This window comes from Macaca fascicularis, chromosome 20 (assembly GCF_037993035.2).
Source record: "Macaca fascicularis isolate 582-1 chromosome 20, T2T-MFA8v1.1".
Classification (NCBI taxonomy): domain Eukaryota; kingdom Metazoa; phylum Chordata; class Mammalia; order Primates; family Cercopithecidae; genus Macaca; species Macaca fascicularis.
Genome location: NC_088394.1, coordinates 56,540,122 through 56,566,491, shown reverse-complemented (window position 1 = coordinate 56,566,491; position 26,370 = coordinate 56,540,122). Strand labels below are relative to the sequence as shown.

The following is a 26,370-nucleotide window of genomic DNA, read 5'->3' as shown; positions in this document are numbered from 1 at the left end:
TACTATTTAATAAAAAGTTCTGTTACTCTACTTAATATTTATGAATAGCTATAAATATTGAAATACCTTTGTTTAGTCCCATAGTTTTTGAAAATAGCCATTAAGTTTTTTGGGGGATATTCTTTAAGCACCTTATTCACAGTATAAACTATGGGGCATGCATTAGGCATACTATATACATAAATTCAATAAACTTCTACTTTGATTCTTAAATCTGAGTTTATCATTCTGCTCTTTTTTGCAATTGCTTGCTGCTTTCTACCTTTTTATTATAGTAATATATGTTAGAAATTTTAAGAAAATTAATTACAAAGACAAAAATCAGTTTTTTAGATTTATTCATATAAAGAGGGTGTATGAGAAAATTACCAACATGCTGATAAAAAAGAGACAGTTTTGCTAAATAATTCTTCTTTGAAGTCAAGTTTATCTTCTTGTGATCATATCAAGCAGACTTACGAGATCATTGCCAAATATTCATATGGCCTTATGATTTCAGCTGCATATCTTAAAAGAAGACATTTTCAGAAAACTAAAACAATGAAGAAATAGTATTTTTCATTTTTTTCTTGAAAAGCTGCAGTGCAATCAGTGTGGAGTTTTTTTCTACCATAAGTGGAGAGCAGATGAAAAATTATGAATTTTGAAACAAAGAAAACCACTGCACTTTACATATGTTTAATAAAATTCAAAGCAATGTCATACTAGAACAATTCAATTTAAATATTTAAGACACAAATAAAATTAAAAGTATTATTAAACAGTCTTATGCTTTTAGACAATTTCCTGCCATATTCTTCCTGAACTTGGCCTTAAGTAAATAACTTCCCTGTAATTGTTTATTTTTCTGAGCAATAAAAGTTATGTCTCTGGGACAATTGTACTTCAACTTCCAGGCAATTAATGTGTCTTGCTATAGAAATGCAATGTGCAATATATTATTTTAGGAACATGTATCCTACATTATGTAACATTTTATATAATGTTAGAAACATAAAAACTTCATAAACTTCACTGAATTAGTCTTGTATTTTTGCCTGAAAGGCCTTTGCATTTTATCTGTGAAATCGGCAGACTCTGTTGCAATGTCTCTTTGATGAAATATACACAGTAAAGGATTGTGGATCTACAATACCTCTGATGTGGCCACTAGAATTAAAGGATGAAAAGGATTTAAATAAAAGATGGAAAGAAGAGGAAAACAAGTTTTAAGAAGAATCATTCAGTTTTCTTTTGTTTTTGCAAACGTCAGAACTATATCTTGCTTCCATAGCAAGTGAACAAGTTGGGAAGTCCGTACGTTTCTATATTGGAGATGTTTTCGGTTCTAGTATTCTGGTTTGACAATAGATTGGGCCATGTTCATGCAGGCACATGAATCCTGAGTCTCTGAGGGCTTTAAGGTTCAAAATAAAATTGAATTAATCTCATTATAATAAAGGGAAGTTTATAGCTGCTTATCTGTGTAATGAACATTCTCGCGTTATTGTAGGACCTTAGCAGAAAAGACAAACCATTGTCTATCACTCTTGAAACGTGCCCTTGATCATTTAGTATTCCCCAAAATGCAGAGAGACAATTAGATCAGTTCTATGACTTGCCAAGGCAATACTGAAGGAGCTTAATTTGCATCACAAGACCTTTCTTAATTTTAAGCTAATTATATAGGTTTGTCAGCCTTAAATAGATCGTATCAGTCTTGAATTGTATTTCTGGGAGTTACAAAATACACAGCATGGGTTCAATTTATATATAGTCAAAAAGGATATAGCAAAACACTCTCAAGTTAAAACGGAAACTTAACTGTTATTTATTGTTTCTTACTTCATTCACTTGTGAATTTTACACCATTCATTATTAGCTTAAATATTTGAAGGTTGTAAGTCATGCAGCCCTCACCAAGTTATATTCCATGACAAGCTGCTCCACCTAGCATTTGGTTGTGTCTCCTAGGGAGGGCATATTTTCCTCTTTAAAAAGACATTTATGTAAGTCAAATAGGAATGTCAAACCACCTCACTTCTCTTTTACTTAGTATTCAGAGATAAGTGAAATGTGTCTCAAACACTTTTTTAATGCATTCATTTTTATACAGCCATCTCTATGTGATTTAGTTTTATGTCTTTTTAGAACAATATTCTAAAGGCAGTATTTTTTAAAGTTCAATCACACTTAAGAGAGAAGCTTGCATGAATTCTTAAAGATTGTGAAATATTTAATTTATGAAAACATTTTAGGTAAAATTGAAAAGTCCCATGCCCCCAAAGGATCACTACTGTTTCCAGCATAAAGTGTTATTTTAATAATAACTAATTAAGTTAATTGTGCTCATTATGTCATTGAACCATGAAATTATAAATCTCTTTCCTCCCCTAAGCCTCTTTGACCAGAGTGGTTGAATCACCTAATAATTTACAAATCCTATCAGCAATATTCTGAATTTATAGCATCTTAATTGAATCAATGCAATACATAAAATGTAATTCTAGTCAATGATATTTTGCATCAGTACTTCAAATTATTTTCAGCATGTTTAAACAACTGATTTTTTTCTTTTTTTTTTTTTTTGACAAAATGCAGTCTGGTATTGAGGATCTGTAGTTCTGAGGGAACTATTTATTTTTCTATTGAAGTATTTCAAAACTTCTTTTAATTACTTCAGTCTCTTTCCTGACATACAATTACAATAGGTTAAGTTTCTCACCACCCCTTTCTCTTCTGCTATGCTTTCATGCTAAGGATTTAATCCAGTAATACGCTTTATACTATCATTATCAAGATGACTATGGCTCCTTGTTTCTATCTCTTGTCCTGTGCTAGATATTTGGAGCTCTGATTATATTCTAGTTTCTAACTGAATCACCCATTAGAGATCAAATTCCATGTATCCAAAACATAATCTTTACTTTCTTTCTTTCTTTTTTTTTTTTTTTTCAAATCTTGTTTTTTTCTCCTGGTATTCTGCATCCAGTCATTCAAGCTTGAAATCTTGTTGTAGTCTTTGATCGTATTCTGTCTTGCTGTTTTCTTCTGTCATCTCATCTGTGGAATGACACAAATACACATCTTCAGTCACTTGCCAAATCCTCTTGATTCATCCTTCATGAGTTCCTACTTGCCACTCAAGTCCCTACCTGTTCTTTCCACGTAGAGCGATGATAGAACTATTTCCACGATGCAAAGCTCTAATCATGCCATAATCTGTGTGGGGTGTCGGTAGTGATGACAGAGAGGTTGGTGGTTCAGCTCTTATTGCAGCAAGGCAGAAACTCACAGTCTTCAACAATTTGATACAAATAAGTAATTCCAAGCACATCTGTTATAGTCACCTTGCAAAAGCAGAAGGAACCCCCACTCAAAGTTTGGTTTGAATTTTAAGATAATACCACACACACACACACACACACACAAACACACACATTCAACAAGTCAGTATGACAAGATTTATTATTACACAATTAAAATCTCTGGAGAAAGCAGGGCAGGCCTCTTAAGCAAGTACAAAATGGCTTGGGAGAGTGAAGAAAGAAGTCTAGCTTGGGATTTTTGATTCAGTTAAGAAGTGAGGCCGGGGTGAGAGTCCCCTTCAGGAAGGAGGGATTTGCCTGGCTTGAATCTCCTGCCAGCACCAAAGAAAAGAGCACCTAGACTTTCTTATCACTTTGTCCAGATGAGAAACAAAGGGAAGAGGTTGGGGTGAAGTTCTAAAGCTATCAATAGTCAAACATCAAAAAATGGAGTCAGACTCCATTACAACATCCCCTTATGTTTGTTGTTGTTGTTGTTATTGTTGTTGTTGTTGTTTGAGATGGAGTCTGACTCTGTTGCCCAGGCTGGAGTGCAGTGGCATGATCTCGGCTCACTACGATCTCCGCCTCCCGGGCTCAAGTGATTCTCCTGCCTCAGCCTCCCGAGTAGCTGGGGCTACCGGCGCCCGCCACCACGCCCGGCTAATTTTTTTTATTTTTAGGAGAGACAGGGTCGCCATGTTGGCCAGGCTGGTCTCGAACTCCTGATCTCACACAATCCACCTGCCTCGGCCTCCCGAAGTGCTGGGATTACAGGCGTGAGCCACTGCACCTGGCCATGTTTGAATTTTATATTCAAAGTATCTTCTATTCTTAACTCAAGCCAGAGCATCAGTCAGCAATATTCTGTATCCCGATCCGAGAGCCACCACACGCGAACAATAGAATAGTTTCAATAAAATGTAATTTAATAGATATTAATTTATCATTTGTTATTTTATTATTGAAATACTGGAACATTATAATTTGGGCTTAATAGAACCTACATTGTAAAAAAAAAAAAAAAATTAAAAGGAAAATCTCTGACATCATTTTATTCTCTCTGGAAATTTCAGTAGTATATTATGTTATACTTCTCTTTATTTGAGAAAGTACTTTCAATAGAAACCCAGAAATATCTAATTAAAAATGACTCAAAACAAAATTTTTTGACAATAAAAACTTCACAATTTACCAGGCTTTTTCTTTTTTTTTGCTTTGGTGACAAAAAAGTTCAGAGCCGAATTGCGGAGTTTATAATAATATTCACAAGTTAAATGGGGCTGGGCGTGGCAGCTCATGCCTGTAATCCCAGCACTTTGGGAGGCCGAGGTAGGCAGATCACCTGAGTTCAGGAATTCAAGACTAGACTGGCCAACATAGCGAAACCCTCTTTCTACTAAAAATACAAAAATTAGTCAAACGTGGTGGTGTGGGCCTGTGATCCCAGCTACTCGGGAGGCTGAGGCAGGAGAATTTCTCGAACCCAGGAAGTGGAGGTTGCAGTGAGCCAAGATCACACCACTCCACTCCACTGTAGCTTGGGTGATAGAGTGAGACTCTGTGTAAAAACAAAAACAAAAACAAGAAACAAACAAACAAAAAAACCAACAAAAAACACAAGTAAATGTACTCCAAGAATTTGTTTTTCTTAACATTGATTTCTTTTGGCTGATGGATTTCATGGATTTACATTGTTCGATGCATCTGGCTCTCTCAGTCTCTTTTTTCTTTTTGTCAATGAAGGTGTTAACCAGGAAGGTTATGTTCCATGTTGTTTTAGTGAAGATATCTTATAGTCAGCAGTAGAGAGAAACTGAGGCATTGACACCACATTAACCTAAAGCCTGTGTGTAAAACTAAATTTTAGTACTTTTATGGCATAGTTTCATATACTACATTATATACTATGCATACCACTCAATCGGGGACCAGCAAACTAAAACCTGTGGGCCAAATCCTGCAACTCGCCTGATTTTGTAAATAAAGGTTTATTGTATTGCCTATTGTTGCTTTCTTGCTATAAAGGCACAGTTGAGTATTTGTGACAGAAACCATATGGTTGACAAGGGCTAAAAATAGTTATCTGGCCTTTTACGGATAAAGCTTGATGAATTACAAAAACATGACTGAATATATTTTTAATTCTTAAGTCCAATGGGAATATAATAAAAATGTTGTTTGTCTGGAAGAATGAGCTATTCTCTAATAAGAATCAAGAACTTAAACTCATGTGTTTAATATGTGTCTCCAGACTTACATTAAAATCTTGATTAAAGAAGCGAGTTCTTCTAATCAGATCTGAATACTTGACACATGCCATAATAAAGGCTCAGAGTGAACCTAGAGAATCTAAAACTGCAAAGTCCTAGATTTAATGAATTCTTAGGTAAAATGAAATGGTTGCCTCTATCACAAGGGTTTTGGAATTGCATTCATGTAAAGCTGTCACATAAAATGTGTTTTTCCCTTTAAAGAGAACTCTCTGCTATGAAAAATAAAGAAAAGGTAAAACAAAGGAACATAACTACTCATCATTCTTCCAAAAAACTACTATAAAATATTAAGGAAAATGATTATACTTGAAGTCAGCTCTGAAATAAGTATCTAAATAATAGGCAAGGTATTACGGTAACAAAAATTTTTATCTAGCATGAAATGCCAAGAACTTGTATTACATAGGTATACTAAATAGAATTTAGATTTAAGGATAATAGCCCCTATGCATTAAGACACATAAAATGTCAAATATCATCTTTACTAAAACAAAAAATAGCAATATAATGCTAAATAACTATAAAATCATATTTATAGGTGTTTTGAAAGCTTCTCATATAACTTGGTTTCCTAAACTTTGTCCCTCATTAATTTTTAAGGTTTCACACCTGCAAATTATTCTATCAGGAAGATTTTTAAATTGAACATCTTTTAATTTTGATTTCAGTGGCTACTGAAGTTTAAACTGTAGATCCGTCATTACAGAAGGAATAATAGTGGTTAAAATATACATGCCACTGTCATGCCATTACAGACACAAAATCATCTAGGAATTTCATCTAGTTAACTGTATGCAAACTCACCAAATTTACCCAAGTGAAGGGTAAGGAGTACCTTTAGACATAGAAGGTAAAGACTCAAAAAGTAGCCAAATCCATTTCATTTTACTTCAGAAATCTTAGAGATAAATCTCTTATTTTCCTCCTCTCTACCATCACCTATCCTAATTAAAACATTACTTCTTAATGGTTACCTATCCTAATTAAATGAGAGTAGACTGCTAATGGGATGTTCTGCCACTAAGCGGGTCCTTCTCCCTTCTGCATTAGGGAAGCCAGAACTCACAGTAGTATTCTTAGGGTCAGTGATCCCAAGTGAGACATGTAGCATGTGTATTTCATATTCAGACCTTCTGGTGTCTTAGGTGTTGTTCTTACACTAAAATCCATTCTTCTTCATGGGGCATTTGAAGGACTGTTTGCTTTCAACGTTCTTTTCTAGTTTCTTATAGACATTTACATTTACACCTCTTCTTCTGAGCATATGATACAGATATACTTGCTATAGTAAGACATATTGAGCATTTTTATATGTTGATGCCTTGGTTAATGTTAGTTCTTGTCAATCTTATCCCACAAATATTTCCCTACAGACATAAGATAGTGACAGAATCATCCAGAGCAGGTGGTTGTAGTACAACTGCAATTTTTCTGGCGAATTAGCCTGTTCAAGCCACATAGTTTACACTAATTTCTCTTACTTCATTTTTTTTGAAGCACAGAAAGTCTCCTTTCTCTACTCCATAATGTGCCAAATATTATGTATATACCAGAAAAATCTAATCATATAGATACTTATTTAAAACCACGAAAGGCAGAAAAAGGGGAAAATTAGAAAAGAAGAAACAAAGAACAAGCACAATGGATGGAAAACAACACATAACTTTAAATTATGAGTAAGACATTCACTTTACATATAAAGATACAAACAGATTAATAGATTACACACACACACACACACACACACACACACACACGTTATTTCACCTTGACTTTGAACTCCTTGTCCAGAGATCATAGCTAATATGTCATTCCATTACACAAGTTACTGAAAAAAATTATTGCTGAAGAAAAAATATATATCAAATGAATAGATGTAACACAAAGGACTATTCATTGATGTTAAAATTTGAATTGCAGACAAATATTTCCTTTTAGTATCTTTACAAACACTTGAATATAATTTTTAAGCATGATATACATTTTATTCTTTTCATGCAACCCCATCACCATTTAAATACGGGATAAAAACGTTAAGGATCTGATTGTGTTGCTGATTTGCCAGGTGTACAGATAATCCATGTGTATTTAAGGACTAAGAGAGGTGGAAAAGCAAAATTGTGACTAAAATCCTTTCATTATTTGAAACTGATACACAATTGAACTGCCAGCATCTTGTATGTTTTATTTTAACAATGAATACACTATTTTTTACCACAGTGTTAGATTTACAGAATAATCTAACAGATAATATAGAGTTCTACATGTGCATTCCATCTGCTCCCTCCTCTCTCACAATTACCCCTCATGAGCAACTTTCATTAGTGCAGTATACTCATTATAATTAATGAACCAATATTGATGCATTCTTCTTATATTATGGTCCATGGTTTACATTAAGCTTTACTTTTTGTGTTGTACATTTCTATGGGTTTGACAAATACATAATTATATAATTATTAATATATTTATATTAATTTTAATTGTATAGAGTAGTTTTATTGCCCCCCCAAATCCCCTGTGCTCCACTTATTCTTTCCTCCCCACCTCCCCTAGAATATCTGGCAACCACTAACATTTTTGTTGCCTCTGTAGTGTTGTCTTTTCCAGAATGTTACATAGTTAGGATAATGTGATATGTAATCTATTTAGATTGGCTCTTTTCACTAAGCAATATGTATTCAAGCAATATGCATTTTCACACTAAGCAATATTTCTACCAAAAATAAACTACCAAGCCAGAGAAAACATGACAGAAACTTGTAATGTGTAGCATTGCCCTGTATGAACATGCCACAGTTTGCTTATCCAGTCACCTTTGGAAGGGCATCTGGGTTGATTCCAGGTTTGGCAATTATAAATAAAGTTGCTATAAACATTCATAAGAAGGTTTTTGTGTGGACATAAGTTTTCAACTCATTTGAGTAAATACCAAAGAGCACAATTGTTGAATCAGATTATATAATATGAATATGTTTAGTTTTGTAAGAAACTGTCAAACTAGGAGTGGCTGTACCATTTTGCATTCCAACTAGCAGTGAATGAGAGTTCACCTTTCACTTTTAACTTGCATCTTTGCATGTAAAGTCTGTAAACTTACCTTGTAAGTTACCTGTAAACTTATCTTATAAACAATATATGATTGGTTGTTGTTTTCCTTTCACTCTGACAGTCACTGTCTTTTAATTGGTAAATTTACACTATTTACATTTAAAGTGATCATTGGTATAGTTCGATGAATACCTGTCATGTTTACAAGTTTTCTCTATTTGTTAAACTTGTTCTTTCTGTTTTAAAATCTTCACCATTTTTCGCCTTTTCTGCTTTTAAATGAGCTTGTTATATGATTCTATTTTTCTCTCGTTTCTTAGGTGAACTATAGTTTAAAACATATTAGTATTTGTCCTAGTGTTTCCAATACACATTTACAACTAATGCAAGTCCACTTTCAAATGCACTACACCACTTCAAGGTAGTATAGGTAATTTACAACAGACTATTCTCATTTCTTCCCTCTAATTACTTATAATATTGCTGCTAATTATTTTTCTTTTAACTTTTTAATAATCACATGATATGTTGTTACTATTAGTACTTTTAACAGTTATCTACTAGATCAGATTCGGGAATAAGAAATATAAAGATTTTATTTTATCTTCATTTACACCTTCTCTGATACTCTTCCATTTTTCTGATAGAGCCAAGTTTCTGACCTGTAAGAATTTCATTTTCTCTGAATAACTTCTTTTAATATTGGTTGCAAGGAAATTTTTCTGGATGAAATTCCTTTAATTTGTGTTTGCCTATGAAAGTCTTCATTTCTCCTATACTGTTGAAAGATAATTTCACTGGATACAAAATCCTAGGTCTTCTAAGCATTTTAAATATTTTATTCTATTCTCTTCTTGCTTTCATGGCTAACAAGAAGTCTGATTCATCCTTATAATTGTTCCTGTATAGTTCATGCATTTTATACCCTCTGGCTCTTTCCAGGATTTTTTCTTTGTCTTTGGTTCTCTGCAGTTTGAATATAATAACCTAACTATAGACTTTGTTGGTATTTATCCTGATTAGTATTTTGTGAACTTCCTGGATTTATGGTTTGTGGGGTTTTCTTGTCATTAATTTTAGAAATTTTTAAGTCATTATTACTTCAAACATTTCTTTAGATTCATTCTTTCTTCTCTTTTTTGTATTCTCATGATGCATATCTTAAACTTTTTAAATGACTCCATTGTTCTTGAATATTCTATCCTCTTTTTTTTTTCCTTTTTCTTTCATTTCCTTTTCAGGTTGGGAATTTTTGTTGTGTCTAACATTTTCTTTTGATGTTTTCCTAAAAGTTTCATAACTTCTCTTATATTACTCATTACTTCTTGCATATTGCCTATTTTCTAAATTATATCCTTTAGAATATCAGTCTTTGTTTATTGGTGTGACCGTTACAAAATCTTTGCCATATCTGAGTCCAGTCCTGATGTTTACTTTTTCTTTTCTGATATTGTTTTTTTCTTGCCTTTTAGCTGTCTTGTAATTTTTATTGAAAGAGGAACATAATTTATGGAGTAAAAGGAAATGAGGTAGATAGGTCTTTAGGTGAGAGTTTATCTTTCTAAGAGTTAGCTGTGTTTACTCTTTGCTGCATCTACAGATGTCAAAAGCTCAAATTTACTCTTATGTCCTTGATTTTGTCTCCCCTGTTATTTGTGGGTTTCCCCCAGAAGTCCTTCTTAGAGTCCTGGCCTTGCAGGTACTGCAGCTATACCCCACTGTTATACAGGATTCCTGTTGATGTGGTGGTAAGGTGTGGAGGGAGGAGAGGATTCCATAATTTTATATTTAGGTCTTAGTCTTTTAGTGTCCTGTGTTTATAGGCTATGACCCTCGCAAGCGCTTCTTAGCATTTTCCCCTCTTAAGGGAGATAGACAGGTACAGAAAGCTGTATTTAGGTATTTTGCTTCCCTCACGTACCTAATGCTCTGATGAAGTTTTCTTTCTTTCTGAGTAGGCCTTTGTTTTACAGGAAGATGTGGGCATATTTCAAAACTGTTACTTTCACCCTCACCCTGACCAAACTGGAGGGGATTTTTCTCCAATTTTCACTATGAAAATTTAGTGGGGCTCCTGGGGGTAAAACCTACAAAAGTGTGGGGGCCTCCCTTTTCTTGGCCCCCTGCAGAGTTTTAACTTCTAAACTAGTCCATATTTAGCCTCCAGCAATACCTTTAAATGTTTCTATCAGTTCCAGGCTCTTGTGATTTCTGTTCAGGTAAATTGGTATATATTCTCTGTATTAGCCTGCCTCCCCAGTTTTCAGGGTGGTGATTTGTTGTGTGACCTCAATTCTCAGAAGGATTTAAGAAAAATCATTGATTTTCACTTTGTTCAGCTATTTTTTTTCTTGTTGTAAGGGTGGGAGCAATGTTCCTAAGGTCTTTACACACCAAAAGCAGAAATATATATATAATATATACATACACACACATATATATTCTTATATACAAGAAATAGATATATTTCTTATATATATTTATATAAACATATTTATATATAAATTTACATTTAAAATTTATAGAAAAATATATAAATTTATGTATATATATTATATATCTTACATATATTACTTATATATATTATATATAAGTAAATTATATATATTTAATATATAATAACATATCATATATATTTGCTTATATATTATATATTTGCTTGTACATATTATATATATTTGCTACACTTGTTCTTTCAAACATAATATATAAAATATTATAATATATTATGTAATATATAAAATATTATAATATATTATATAATATATAAATATATATTATAGATATATTTGGTGTATTATATATTTAACATGTATTATATATTATATGTAAAACATGTTATATACATTATGTATAATATTGTTATATACATTATATAATATATAATATGTATCTATAATATATCTATAATATATAATATGTATTATATATTTATCTATAATATATAATATATATCCATAACAGATATTATATATAGTATATTTTATATATAAGATATATTTTATATATAATATATGATATATATTATATATTATATATTTATATATTTATATATAAAGTATATATTATACATAATATTATATTTATATATATTTATATATAAAGCACATATATTTTATATATAATAATTAATGACAAGTGATGTCATTAATGCATTCATTTATTCATTCATTATTCATTGATATATAGCCAGTCAAGCAAGCAAGCAACAAAAATATATGAGTGCTTATCATGGATCAAAATTTTGCTGGCTAAAGGCTGAAGAAATAGAAGACGAAGTTTAAATACAGTTCATTTGTCTTCTTTATAGACTGGCTTTTTGCAGCAGACAATGTGCTATGTCTGAGACAGGTAAATTCCAGGCAACTTAGAAGAAAATAACATGTACCTAACTCAGTTCTAAGGGACGAGAAACTCTTTGTGTAATCTGAGGTGAGCATGAGGATGCAAGGAGTTAGTCAAACCAAAGAAAGACAAGATTGAATGCTGAATACGAAGAAAGCAAGGAGACCCAGGTAAAATAGGTGGAAAAGATGTCGAGGAGAATTTAGCCTAATCATTATGCCCAATAGTGTTCACCAATCAGGATTTCGTATATATAAAGCAAGAATATTTGCTGTACATATAAAAAAAAGTTATAACTCTTTCAGGCATTAATTCAAATGATAAAAAGCTTTCTGTACAAAATCGTCCCAATAATAATTAAAATCTTGTACCCTATTACCAATAATTTACTTTACAATAGGCCTCCATAAAGGCAATCATGTCCACATTAATTAACAGGAGATTATCAACAAACTGAGAGATTCATGGCCTTACTTTCTGAATAGCAGCATGCAGAATATTTTTGGGAAAAAAGAAAGCTAAAAAATCAGGGACATAGTACATCTCAGAAAATGACATCATCTTTTACTTTATAACTTCAAGTTTGCTCTCAAAAATGTATAACACCACAATATTGTGAAGTTTTACAATCCAAATCTACAACAACTCTACAAGGTCCTTGCCGTGTAAATGTCTTCAGATGCATAATCAAGCACAGAAAATAAAAAATATGCCCAGTTTGTTTCGCAGAACAGGGAAGAAGTGTTTGCTTAGATAGATTCTGGGCACCATCTGGGAGACAAGTGCCTGGTTTCACAACAGATTGCATAATTTTCCTGTAGAATCTGGAGAAAAGCCCTAACTGCTTTAATAGAGAGTTGATTTTACATGCCTTTAATCTTCATTTCGGTTTGTCTTAAAAGCAATCCATATGGCTGAATGGCAGCAGTAGTCATTAGCTTAACACAGTGTTCAGGCTTCCATCTTTCTGTGAGAGACATGCAATATTTCACCTTATAGAGAGTTAGTTTTCATTACACATGGTAATTAATCTTTTTACTAGCCAAGCACCTACTGCATATATATGCCATTGATTGATTAGATTGGAAATTTAATGTTACAGTTCATACATTAGTAATATTTCAATATAACACATACCAAGGACTCCACTATCAATATAAGTAAATCAGAAGCAGCACAAAAAATCAGCACCTGGAGCAAGAAGGGTGACCTTAGCAGGAAGGGAATACTTCATGCACAACAGAGAAATCCTAGAGCAAAGTTCACATTATTAGAAGCTCTGTGTGGAACCTGTGGCTAGAGGGTACATGGATTTTTAACAGGCAACAGAATACATCTAAAAGCAGATGGCAAGACACAATTCCCAAATGGACAAGACAGTCAGGCTACCCTTTTATGTACCTGTCTCTACCCACCTTTCTTGGCCGATGCTAGAGAAGAAAGCACTTTGCCATCATGTTGTAAAGGATACAATTAAAAATCAAAACAGATGGGCAGAGTTCAGTATTTTAATGAAAAGAATTGCTCGTAATTGTATCCTGGCAATAGTTTCTGAAATGGAAGAAAAGTAAAAGAGCTTTTTTCATTGAGATAAATTCTTTTTAGGCCTGAGGCATATACACGTGCTAGAAAAAAAAAAAAAAAAAAAAGTAACCTATATGTGTCTATCTACACAGAGAGAGAGTTGAGAAAAAAAAAGTGTTTACCTTTATTTATCACACAGGAATCAAAATGCTGGCCTGGGACTCTCAAATATGTTATCAAACATGATCTACCAAATAGTGTTCCAAGCTAAAGTGATGTTGGCTTTCCCAGTACATTGGGAGAAATTGGGGAATGAAGCATACACATTCCCAAACTCCTAAATGTTAAATAAAAGCTGTAAGATTAAAAAAGTATAATTCCACAATGCAGACTTTTCATCCTATTATATGGTCCTTTTCTCTATTTTACCTTGATTTTCCTGCAGGGGAAGGAGTCGTCCAAGCAAGAAAAGTATCATTCTCCCCACAAACTATGTACTCGAGTGGCCCCAAGGAGTAGTACAACGATTATATGCAGCGGTAGCTAAATTAAAGGGTACAGAATGATAACCATGAAAGAGAAAGGAGAAAATAAATTATAAGATTCTGATAGAGAAATAAAAACAGGAGCAGTTGAGGTCACTGTAGAAACCATTTTTTTTTTGTATTGTAGCTTTTGAAAAAACTAAATATATTGCAGATGATAATAATGGCCCCAATTCTTCAACACATCCTGGTTCTATCCACTTTGCCATCTACTTTGTAGTGCCTTCCCTTTCTGAGTCTGAGTTCAGCCATGTTTGCTTTGGGCCAAGTGAATCTTAGCAAGCATCACACAAAAGGAGGGTTAGAAGGGCTCCTTGGGCTTCTTCACTCTTTCCTTCTCTATTGCCATGTGAAGGACATGCCTGGGCTAAGCCAGTGGCCCCAGGAGGAGGATGAGAGACACACAGATTAGAGGTGAGTCACTCCTACCATTCTAATCAAGGCCATTCTAATCAGCTGACATCTAGCCAAACTCCAGATATCTGAGTACACCAAGTGAGAAACAGGGAAGCTGCCTACAGGACCATCCCTGAACCTGAGCAATACTTGCTTATTATTCTACTGAGATTTTGTGTTGTCTATCACACAGCTTTATTATTTCAGTTGATATCTAATACAAAGTAAATGAAAAGGGCCAGGCACAGTCGCTCACTCCTGTAATCCCAGCACTTTGGGAGGCCAAGGCGGGTGGATCTCCTGAGGTCAAGAGTTCCAGACCAGCCTGGTCAACATGGCGAAATCCTGTCTCTACCAAATACAAAAATGAGCCTGGCATGTTGGCATGTGCATGTAATCCCAGCTACTCAGGAGGCTGAAGCAGGAGAATCGCTTGAACACGGAGGTGGAGGTTGTCGTGAGCAGAGATCATGCCACTGCACTCCAGCCTGGGTGACAGAGCAAGACTCAGTCTCAAAATCAAACACAAACAAAAGTAAATGATAAATATTAACCTTTATTAATAACAACTGTTAATACGGTAATCAGTTTTGTTTGCTCTCTCTCTCTCTCTCTCTCTCTCGCTTGTTTATTTCTAGGAAATTCCAGAATTGTGAAAGAATGTGCTATGGCATTTGATATAGAGATACCCATAGCTGTTACATTGTTACTGAGAATTTTGGCCATCAAGTTCAGTCTGAGCCTATCACTGTGGACAGAGTGATGGTAATTTTGATTAGCTTGTTAATCAGGATCCACGTCTAGAAATGAAAATGTACAAAATTGCTTGACCGGAAAATATAGAGTGTTTTTGGGAAGGAAGAAAAGGGAAATGGATGGAAAAGAGATAATTAATAAATGCCAACCAGGGGCTAGCAGAGTCCAGCAAGTAGTTGAATGAATGCATAAATAGACAAATAATCGATTTATTGAATGAATGAATACATGAATATTTTAAGGCTTAGATAATATTAGTTTTGTCTTTTAAGCACCATTGAGCATGATCTGATGGATATTGTACTAACAAAAGATAATAAGCTAAACATGTTTTTACTTTTATGTATTGAACAGGTACGATGTGCAGGCATATAATATGCAATTCACTTAATATTTTATGTAAATTCTATTATATTTTTTAACATTAGACATTACAGCTTAGAGTGTAGAATATGGTGGTTCCTCTGCCTGAATGGTGATGTGCACTAATTTGGCTTTTTAGTGCAGAAGTCACTTTGCCGAGGAAAGCTTTTGCAGCCTATTTAAACTCATTTTAATTGGAATCCCAAGTCATTCTTTGTGTCTATAAGTTGGAACTGCTTAATAATCTATAGCAATAAAGCAAAGATTTGGGTACAGATTGGTTTCCAAAGTACCTCTTGAATGCATACTATAGACTACCCAATGCTTTCAAATACAGTTCATATGAGTAAATGAAAGGGAATGATGGATGCAAATCAATTAACATGTATCATCCAAATCATCAGCCTAACAGCAGACAAACCTTCGATAAATGTCAAGCTAAAATGGTAAAATCAAATTGTGAACAGCCAAACCTAATTAATCAATCCCGTGCATAATTATTAGTTTATCAGCACTGTTAATAGTCAAACAGAGTGATCTTTCAAAATAGAGTATTGGATTAATACAAATTAAATGGATTTCTGCTCAGCCATATATCATGATGTGAGTTTCACTGCATGGAATTGAGATTAGTTAAATCTTGATTTGAAAATTGTGTTCACATTCTGTAATAACTATATGGGCTGGGGGCAGGGAGAGAAGAGGGTGTTGCTGTCCACAGTGTGAGAGCAAGGAAAGAAAAGAACATTCTTCACATTTGAAATTCTGTCTTCTTCTTGTCACAGAGAATACCCTGCTCCAAGCTGTTCAGAATGTGAGAAATTCCTAGAGATTAAATTAAAAAGTGGCTACATGGCCTGATTACCAAAAGTCTAAAATATATGAAGTTAAACTGATGAAAGCTGTGAGCAGAGCCTAGCCAGGGCCCAAGATGTGGAGTGCGAATTATGGACGTGACGATGAAACTCAGTTAAAATGTGGAGATGCTACCATCATACAGGATGGGCAGTGGCTAAAGGAACAATAAATCAAACCCACATCATCAACTACCTGCAGAAAAGATTTTCTTGTATAAATTTTAGTCAGAATCCATGTGGAACTTAAAGTGGCTTGAGGTTCCTAGAGGTCTGAAAATAATAACAATGAAGCAACAACACAAAGTGGGTTAGTTTATGTTTGTTGTACATTGCATACTAATGCAAAGTTGCCTGGCTCTCCTAGTTATTTTTTATGTAGTAACTTATTTATATTTTATGATAAATTCGTGAATTCAGAAGTATTATTATCCCATGTTTTTCAAGGGTGAAAAATCCTTGACACGGGGAGATTAAGTAGCATGTCTAAGGTCAGTTTACAGCTAGTAAATCAAGCAGCTGAGATTAAATTCCAGACAATTTAGCAGCAGAGTTCACATTCTTAGAGTAGGAGTTTATCCTTACGTCCTGCAATTCAATATTCCAAAGTTGCACTTTGCATATTTAAACTCCCTTGTGTCCATCTGGATGCCAAGTCTGGTTTACATTGGAAAAGTGTTTTACCCTTTATAATGCATTCACATTTGATTTCTCAACAACCCCATGGGAAAGATGAGACACTAAGAATGAGATAGTTTAAGTGAATTTTAAAAGGCAAAATAACTAATTTCGTTTAGTTTAGTGTGTTTGTTTGTAGTTGTTTTCTGTGATGATTTGCCTATTTATGTTTTATCTTGTTCCAGAAATATTTAAGATTCCTTATACAGCTAGTAAGTGGAAGAGGAAAGATTCAGTCATGCTAGAGTCCAGAATTCATGTGAAGTGTTCAGGACAGGGTAAGTCTCATTTCTTCTCAGAGGCTGAAGGTACCTGTCTCCACTCCACTTCCCAAGTAGTGATATGGCTATGACAAGTTGTAAGCTATAAGCAAACATTGTTTTCATGTAGTCTCTTTCTGCATCTTAGGTTTCATCTGTGCAAACTGAAAGGGCATGAGAAAATTTTGTTTAAAAACACTTTAAATTTCAATATTCTGAGTGTTTGTAAATGCATTTCCTAATCTACAAGTAGAAACTCAGTGATAAATATTCAGTAAGTACTAGAAAAGTAAAACAAGTAAATATGCTTTTTAAATATGCTGTATTCATATGCTTTTGGTGTACTAAATAGCTTAACACGGGAAAACTGCATCAATATTACAAAAGAAAAACAACAAAATGTCAACCTTGCCTGGGTTGCCTAATGGACGTCAAATCCACCACAACTTTTTGCTTATCATTCACCTGAAATATATATTTCATTAACCAATCTCTAATATAAACCATGAAATTGGCATTTTTGCCTGGAGATGTAACAAAAATAAATAAAATGCCATGTTTAGGAGACAATGAAATAGATCCTGAAGATAAAATCAATATCAAAAGTACAGATCAATAAAAGTAAAGATGTGTGTACATTTAAATATAACTAGTTGAAAAATTCAGACTATATATCTCGTGTGTGTGTGTGTGTTTTATCAAGGCTACTTAAAGTGATTTTGCTGATGGAGTTGGAATTTGGGACTAGATTACTCCATGATTTATCAACATAATGCCAAAAGGAGTGATCTCAACTAGAAAACAGTCTCAGGTAAATAAAGTCCACTACATATTTTAGTTATTTTGTAATGCAGATTCAGGCACAGGTTCAGATTTCAGCAAGCTGAAACAAAAGGAAGCCGGATTAAGTTGCAATTTAATTTTAAAGGTCTGGAAAGAGCACTATGATCTATTGTGGAAAAGACACTAATCACTGAGGACCATAATGATTGCTGTTTGATAATTTTAACATGTAAGGGTGCCTGATTAAAATTTAAGGGGCATCTTGAGTATTTCTGAAGATAAATTAACATTTATTGAGAATTTCTTGATGCCAGAATCTGGACTGGTTGCTTTGCACACGATATCCCATTTAATCCTCATGACAACTTTAGGAGCTAGGTTTCATTAGCTAGGAAAAGGTTATGATTTTAGTGCAAATAATGTGAAGTTTAGGATCAGATAGTTATGAATTCAAAGTTTCCATGAACTATTTATTTATTGAGTGACTTTGGCATTATTTTACTTAGTTGGATGGGCCATGCGAATTGGACAGATGCCTTCTCATTTTAAACATTGAAACAGTATTTTATTTTATCTTATTCAATATACGTATTCTACTATTCTACATATTCTAAAGTCTTCACACATAGCAGGGAAAATACTGACAGTGTTGGGAAAAGTGCAGATGAAATGTTGAGGAAAAAGGAGAAGGATGTTTATATATTAATTTACAATCTGTAAAAAGAGAGTGTTTTTGAACTAAAATTTAGTGTATATTGATGCCCTTATTATATGTCTAATGGTAAAGCATCATCTTGGGATTGTATTGTGAATCCTAAAACAAAGGATACGCTGCGTCATGATAAGCTAACAGCCAACCCCAAATTTTAAAGACATAACACAACAAAGCTTTGTTTCCTGCTCATAGTGAATTGGTGGTTAGTGGGAAGATTCTTTAGAGCAACTGTCCTCTAAGTGATGGCTTAGCATTGCACTTCCAAGTCCACTTGTAATGCTTCCATTAACAAGAAACCCAGAAACAGAGAGAAGGGACACCACCAGTGATTAAATGCATTCACCTAGCAGTCAAATACATCATCTCATTACATTCACATTTTATTGGGCAAAGAAGTTCAGGTGACCATGCCTAACTTCAGGGTGGCAGGGAAATGTAAGCTTCCTGTCTGGGAGAGGTCTAGAAGGAAAATAAAACTAGACATTATTGAGCAGCTTTAGGCTAGACATTGTTTTATTTTTTTAAGCATTTCTAATTTTTCTAAGTAAAAGATACACAAGGTGTACTAATCTAGGAAAGCTCCCATCCTTTCACTGGAGTATGGAGCAAGTATCTAGATGGAAAATATCAACTTCCAAAGAAAAATGAACGGAGGTTGCTCTCTAACACATTAAGTAAATAATAATAATAGCTATTTTTTAAAATCTGCCTGTTACTGCCCAAATTCTAAAGTCATATGTTTCCTATGCCTCTGAAAGTCTTCGTGAAAGTTAGGCTATGAACTAACACACAGCTGATACCTGACAGAGAAAAACCTCCCTCAGACTACAACTGCCTGAATGTAGAATTTACTGCAAGGGATAAATGTGACATTTAAATTGCATTGCACTTTCCCCTATGTATTTCTGTCAGGATACTTTCAGTCACAAAGTGGAATGATTTTAAAATACTTTAAAATACACAATATTTGACTGTAACATTATAATATGAAAGATCGTTCGATAAAATACTAGGTGGTACAAGTTGCTTGATTATTATGATGAATGTCAAAAGTATGCAATGTGATATTTAATACAATTCAGTGAGTGATGAGTTAGTAACATCATATTTCCTCAGAGGAACAAAATAGAAGACCAGGAAATTCAAAGAAAGTCTGATAATTTCTAACAATACAATATTCAAGAATAAAACAGAATGATAGATTTGAATCTATATGTATTTTGCTTGTAACACAAATCTCTCATGGAAAATAAATAAATTAAAAAGTCAGGAAGATATTAACTGAAAAAATAATGTAACAAAACTCAAGAATATAACAGAGAAGACCTTATTATATTTATAAAAATATATAAGCTTCTGAAATGTTTGAGCATGGCTAAAGCTGTAATTAACAACCAGCACCTATATGTCAATTTAACTTTTCAATCTTTTCATCTTGAAAATAGTCATGTCTATGCAACCTCACAAAGGTTTCATGAGGGTTAAAAGACAACTAGTTAATATGTCTAGCAAAATCCCTGTTGTATAGTGTAAGCCTGATTATACCTTGGATCTCAATCCTAGATAAGCCTCAAAACACAAATCCTAGGAATTGTGATTTAGACACCGATTATCTTAGTGGGTATTTTTTTAAAGCAAATAGATGATTTTATAAACATGTAGCATTCAAAAGTACATCAGGCACTGAAAATTTTTGAAGTACCTATATGATACATTCCCAGTAATCAGTGTGTGTGTGTGTTTGTGTGTGTGTGCAGGCGTGTGCACGCGTGCACGTGCTTACATAATTTCAAAAGCTTCACAAAGCCCATTTATGGTCCTTAAAAACAACTGTATTATTTTGTAAAATAATTGTTCTCATTTTTCTCAATATAAATGAAAATAAACCAAACAATTGACTTAAATCTTCTTCCTCCGTAAAATCATGAAAAAAAGATGATATAGAATAATACATCAGTGTTCTAGCTAGCAGAGTGAGTATGCGAATATTTCAGCAAGCAACATTTTTATTCTAGCACCTCAAAATGCATTAAATATAGTACAGGTACTATCAATTAAAGTGTCTGAAAATTAATTTCAACAAGGAGCAGAATCATGCAACTAATCACAGACAGATCTAAATAAATTAGCTCTTAATCATAGCTTTGAAAGGAGAGAAAAAGAAGGGCAACATCAAGAAAGTCAAATTACCTTCCCTGGGGTGAAGACATAATAAAACATACAATAAATCAAGGGTTTAACTTCAATTTTGTTGATAAGATGATCACAAAGTTTTAATAATGATACTATATATATTTTTCTCCCATCTTGCTTTTCAATATAATTGTTTATTGTTAGATAAAGGGACACATTTGCCAGAGTCAGAGTGAAATCTGCATGCAGCCAAATGACAGTGTTTGGGAGATAATGGGAAAAAACCACTTTCTAGCTTCTCAAACTTACTTTATCTACAGACTGTGTTGGAGTGCGGGGTGGGGAGACTCCCTTGCCATAGCTTCACATATGGAGGTTTGCCTCTCCTGCGTTTGTTCTGTACAGAGAGATGGAAAAAACCATCCCAATATCTTTTCCTATTAAATAAATCAAAGGTCAAAAACTTAAGGCAAAAATATAGGAATTGACTCTGGCATTTCAGGAGTTTCTGTCCCATAGTTTTCATAAACATAAGCTCATTTCTGCTCTTTTAAAGGAAAAATAAAACCAATCTGCTTCTTAATCCTGGCCTTTCTGCCCATTAGCTGTATGACTGGCCAATTTACTTAATCTTTCTGAATTTCAGTTTATTCAACAGGTGATTTAAAAAATAATTGTCTATATCTCATAGGGTTGTGGAGACGATCAAATGAGATCATCCTCATAGCACCTTAACAATATTCAGAGTTATATAGTATTAATAGTTTTGTACTGGCTGGCATTTAAATATTTATTTGCTGAAATATTTATTTTTATGGCTTTAATTACATTAGGCATCTTAACTCTCTGCTGAAGCAATTGCTAATGGTAGGGCAGAGTTTGTTAAACATTTGAATTTGAACAAGAAATGGATTTCTTTGATTTCCAGTGCTTTACACCTCTACTTTTTTAATCTACTAGGAATACCCTAGGAATAACCTACAGAATGTTATAATACAAAGGGTACACAGTTGGAGAATGTCTGGGTGCATGCATTAAAACTACTACTCTAAGACTCTGCTCATAATTCCAAAGCATCTCTCTCTCTCTGTGCATCTTATGCAACATATGAATAGTTTCTATATCAAACCATTTCCATACAGCAGCCGGTATCTAAGGTGAAAAATTGATCACAATTCCCTGGCTTAAAGCTCTTTAGTATTCCCCTTTACCTTTTTCATCAATTCCAAATATCTTAGGAAAGCTAACAGAGACCTTCATGATTATAAGGATATAGCTCATCCCTATATCCTTATTTCACTGTTCTCTATCTCTAGTATTCTATGCTACCTTCTACAATATGGGGCCTCATCCCCTATACCTTGATCATTTTTCCCCTTTGGACCACTCTTTGCCTGGCTGCCTTTGAGTCATTCTTCAACACATGTGCTGCTGCTGCTTCTCTGAATTGCACACCTCAGTTAGGTATGCTGACAGAATATCCTATATATGACCTTGCAGAGGTAGCTCTTGATCTACTGTCTAATATTGAAATTATTCAACTATTTAATTTTTCCCACTAGATCATAAGAGCAGCATTATTTTGCTAGTCACTGTATCCCCAACATCTAATATAGTGCCTGGCACATAGAAAATATTTTCTTAAAGTAATCTGAATAAATCATATAGCATTAACATTTTATTAGTATTGCCCTTGTCTCCATATTTTGAGCTTTTAAAGAACATGAATAGTTTCAATAATTAAATGCAAAAGATTTATAATGAATTTGGAATACTGTAGTTAGTTTCTTGAGGGCAGGAACCTATCTGACTTTGTGTTTGTTGTTGTATCATTTAATACCCAACAGAGAACCTGACCCGTAGTATGCACAAGATCAACATATGTTGAACAACAAATGAATTAAGATGCCTTTGACACTTAGAATCCAGAGAATCAAGAAAACACCAGATTACCCTGTACTAGGAAATGTTAAATAGTTCACAGACACTTAAAGCAATAATTAATGAATAAAGAAATGATAATGACCTTCTTAATAACCTCACTATTTACTCAAGTTTGATCTGAATGGCCATGTGATAATTATTTTGAAGTCTTAAAGATGTAGGAATACGTAAATCCCTTTCTTAATTAGTACACTTTGCTTGTTTCCATTGTTTAAAGAAAAAGTAAAACACATGGTCTCTTCACAAGATACAGAGTAACAAGGAGGAACACATTTTGTGAGGGTGTGTGTGTGTGTGTGTGTGTGTGTGTGTGTGTGTAGTATTGTTCCATTCTGATATCCAGGTTAATTTGAAAACACTACATTTGGTTTCTTGGCATTTGCTAAGAAATTATACTCAAAGTGAATTTTGAAATGATTCATGATTCATGTTGTGTAATCTGAAGAAATGACTGGTAACGATATTCTCCTATATTTGTATGATGCATTAATCTCCATCATTGCCAGTTAACTGTGTACATTTCCAGCTCCTGAACAACAAATATTTTGGAAAGATAAATAGCTTCTCTTTCTGGAAATTACCATATATGGACTTTTAAAGAAAATCTTGCTAGTTTTTATGGAATGCATGTCATTATAGAAAGCTGTTACTTTAGAATGAAATGAAATCCATGTCTAAGTCAGAGAATGATGAAGAAAATGAGGTGAAGGAGAGGGTCTCAGGTCTCTTTCAAGAACCACTGAAGGATACATCAATAAGTAAAATAAACCTAAAAACTATTAAGTAACTAACAACACACCAGTACTCAAACATACGGGGGAGTGGGATCTCCAGCTTGGACCATGTGGATCTAGTAGTAAAATCACGCCACTGGGATTCTTGACTGTATTACTTACTCTCTGTGTGCTCACTTTATTATCAGTAAGCATCATGCTATGTTAAGCTACTCTAAGCCTAACAACTTACAACTTTGTTTTATGTTTGGTTTTATTAATTTTAAAAAATAATTAGGTTTTGGGTTTTTTGTTTTGTTTTGTTTTCTCTTTGTTTTTTTTTTTTTTGTTTGTTTGTTTTTTGACAGGATTTCACTCTGTCACTCAGGCTGGAGTGCAGTGGCATGACCATAGCTCACTGCAGCCTCGAACTCCTGGGCTCAAGTAATTCTCCTGCCTCAGCCTTCTAAGTAGCTGGGACTACAGGCATGTACCACCACACCTAGCTCAACTTTTGATTTCAATGAAGTGTGATCATGCCCTCTCTAGCATCCATATAACCAAATCACAGTAAAGATAAGATATGTCTTGCTGTCATTCCACCAGGCAAGAGGGACAGTGTAATAAGACAGGTCAGTCTAGGTTGTCATGATGATGAGACAGAAGAGGAAACATGACTGATAACCTCCATGGAGATGCATGAACTGAGGTGTAAATAATTCTTTAGAGAAAACATTCATGATTTTATTAAAAAATAAAAATGAAATTTTTTTGGAGACAATAGGGGCTCACATACAGGGGAGAGTCCAGTGGTGGCGGGCTGGACAGGAGAACCACCCGATGTACAGACTTGGTCCAGTGGTGGTGGGATAGACACGATATCTGCTTTCCTACAATCCACTGGTGGTCGGCTAGACAACATATCCACTTTACATATAGTCCAGTGGCAGTGGACTGGACAGACAAACTGCAACTGCTTGCAAACAGCATGAAGTTTATGTAACATTCTCATTTCCAACCTTCCCCTTAACGACCTCCGCCTGACAACCTTCATGTAATCCAAAACTCAGGGCCACAATTCTCTGTACAGCTGTGTTCCATGCAATGGCAGCTATGAGACCAATGAAAATAATTTTTGAGCAGTGAGGAAAGGATATGTGAATAGAACACCAAACTCATCCTGCTTCAAACAAAGCAAGTTTACTTTCATCTATTTTATGTATTAGTCATCTGCTTGAGACTTTTATTGGAGATATTGATTTATTTTTTAAAAAACTTGAGAACTTCTAATATTGATTAGCTTAAGGTTCACTTCTAGTTTAAAGATTTCATTTGTTTCTGAGGGCAGGGTCAATAGTATTCAAGAAAAATAAAAAAGCTAGTGGAAAGACAGATATCCATTCCAAAATAAAAAGATAACCATAGTAAGAGCTAATTTTTACTAATTAGTGTCTAAAAGTGATGTGATAGTCAAAAAGAGCCAAGATTAAATATGTAGTGCCAAGACCCACTAATCTTTTCAAGTTATGATTACTTGTGCAAGAGCAAAAAGTATCCAGGCATTTGTGATCCTCTGCTTAATATTGCTTCTGGGAACTCCTGAATCAGGTGGTAAATAGTTTCCCCAGATATCAAAAGTTTAGGTTTTATAAATTCAAGAAACCGCATGTTCTTGTGAGGTTTTGCCTGATCCTGAGTTTTAATGGATGGTAAGGAGTAAAGAGCTCATCAAGAGTATGAACTTCACTTTTCTCTTTGGGAGCATCATTCCTGCAAGTTTCATCATACAGGAATATCTGTTCATGCCTAAGGCGTGACTGTATGATCTCTATGTGCCATAGATAATGGTATTATTGATTATAGAGATTCCTTTCAAGCGCTTAGTAGATACCAAACACTTTATTAGGAATTTATCAACCAAAATGTGCCAAATATTATTTTCATCTTTTCAAATTAGAAAGCTTAGCACAGATAAGTTAACCACCTTGGCTAAATTCCAATGGCTAAGAAAATTCAAACCTGAATTTATTTCATCGCAAAGTTATTTGTTTTCCCCCTTAACAACTCAGGCTTTTCTCCTCAATTCTTTGTTTCTTATGTCCACAATAATTCCAACATAGAACAAAATAGAAAGATGTAGTTTTTTTATTTGTAGGGTTGCTCTCCTCCTCCACCTTCTATTTCTTCTCCTCCTTCTCCTCTTCCTCATCCTCCCCGTCAATCCTTGTCTTTCTTCTCTGTCTCCTTCTCCTTAACTGATTTTTCACCCTGTTATATAGCTTTCTTAGATATAGGGCTACAGTAATTTCAAATACATCTCTCTTACTCTTCAGAGTTATTGCTTCCTAAAAAATAGTCTAGGCAAGTGTCCCTGAATTCTTTGACCGGGAACTTACCTGCTCTCCAGAAGGAATTATATGGTGAGCCATGTGAGTCACATGACCTGCTCCTAATTCCCATACCATTAACGATGTGGAGAAAACTCTGTAAGAAGAAACAACAAGGGCAATTATTTTGTTTTGAGGACAACTCTTCTGGGGGTTTGCGATGTGAAGTTGACAAATGAGACAGAAAATTCTCTCTTCTGATAATGATAACACCATCTACTATTATACTAAAAACTTTTCTCAAGAAAGCACTCATTTGACTTTGCCTTTGTGAGAGCACTTGAAATTAATTCAGATTTGTGGTTTCAAAGGAGGTTAACAGAACCAAAATACTAAATTACTTCCAGTATCTTAAACATA

At 34.0% G+C, this 26,370-nt stretch overlaps 1 long non-coding RNA gene across 1 annotated transcript; it reads right to left on the bottom strand.

Annotated features, from left to right (window-relative positions):
• Positions 1 to 663: 663 nt before the first annotated feature.
• LOC135968846 (uncharacterized) lies at positions 664 to 26,370 on the bottom strand. Its single transcript, XR_010583833.2, has 2 exons — positions 26,020 to 26,370; positions 664 to 3,042 (listed from the first exon to the last, which is right to left on the bottom strand). It is a non-coding gene; the product is annotated as an uncharacterized lncRNA (long non-coding RNA).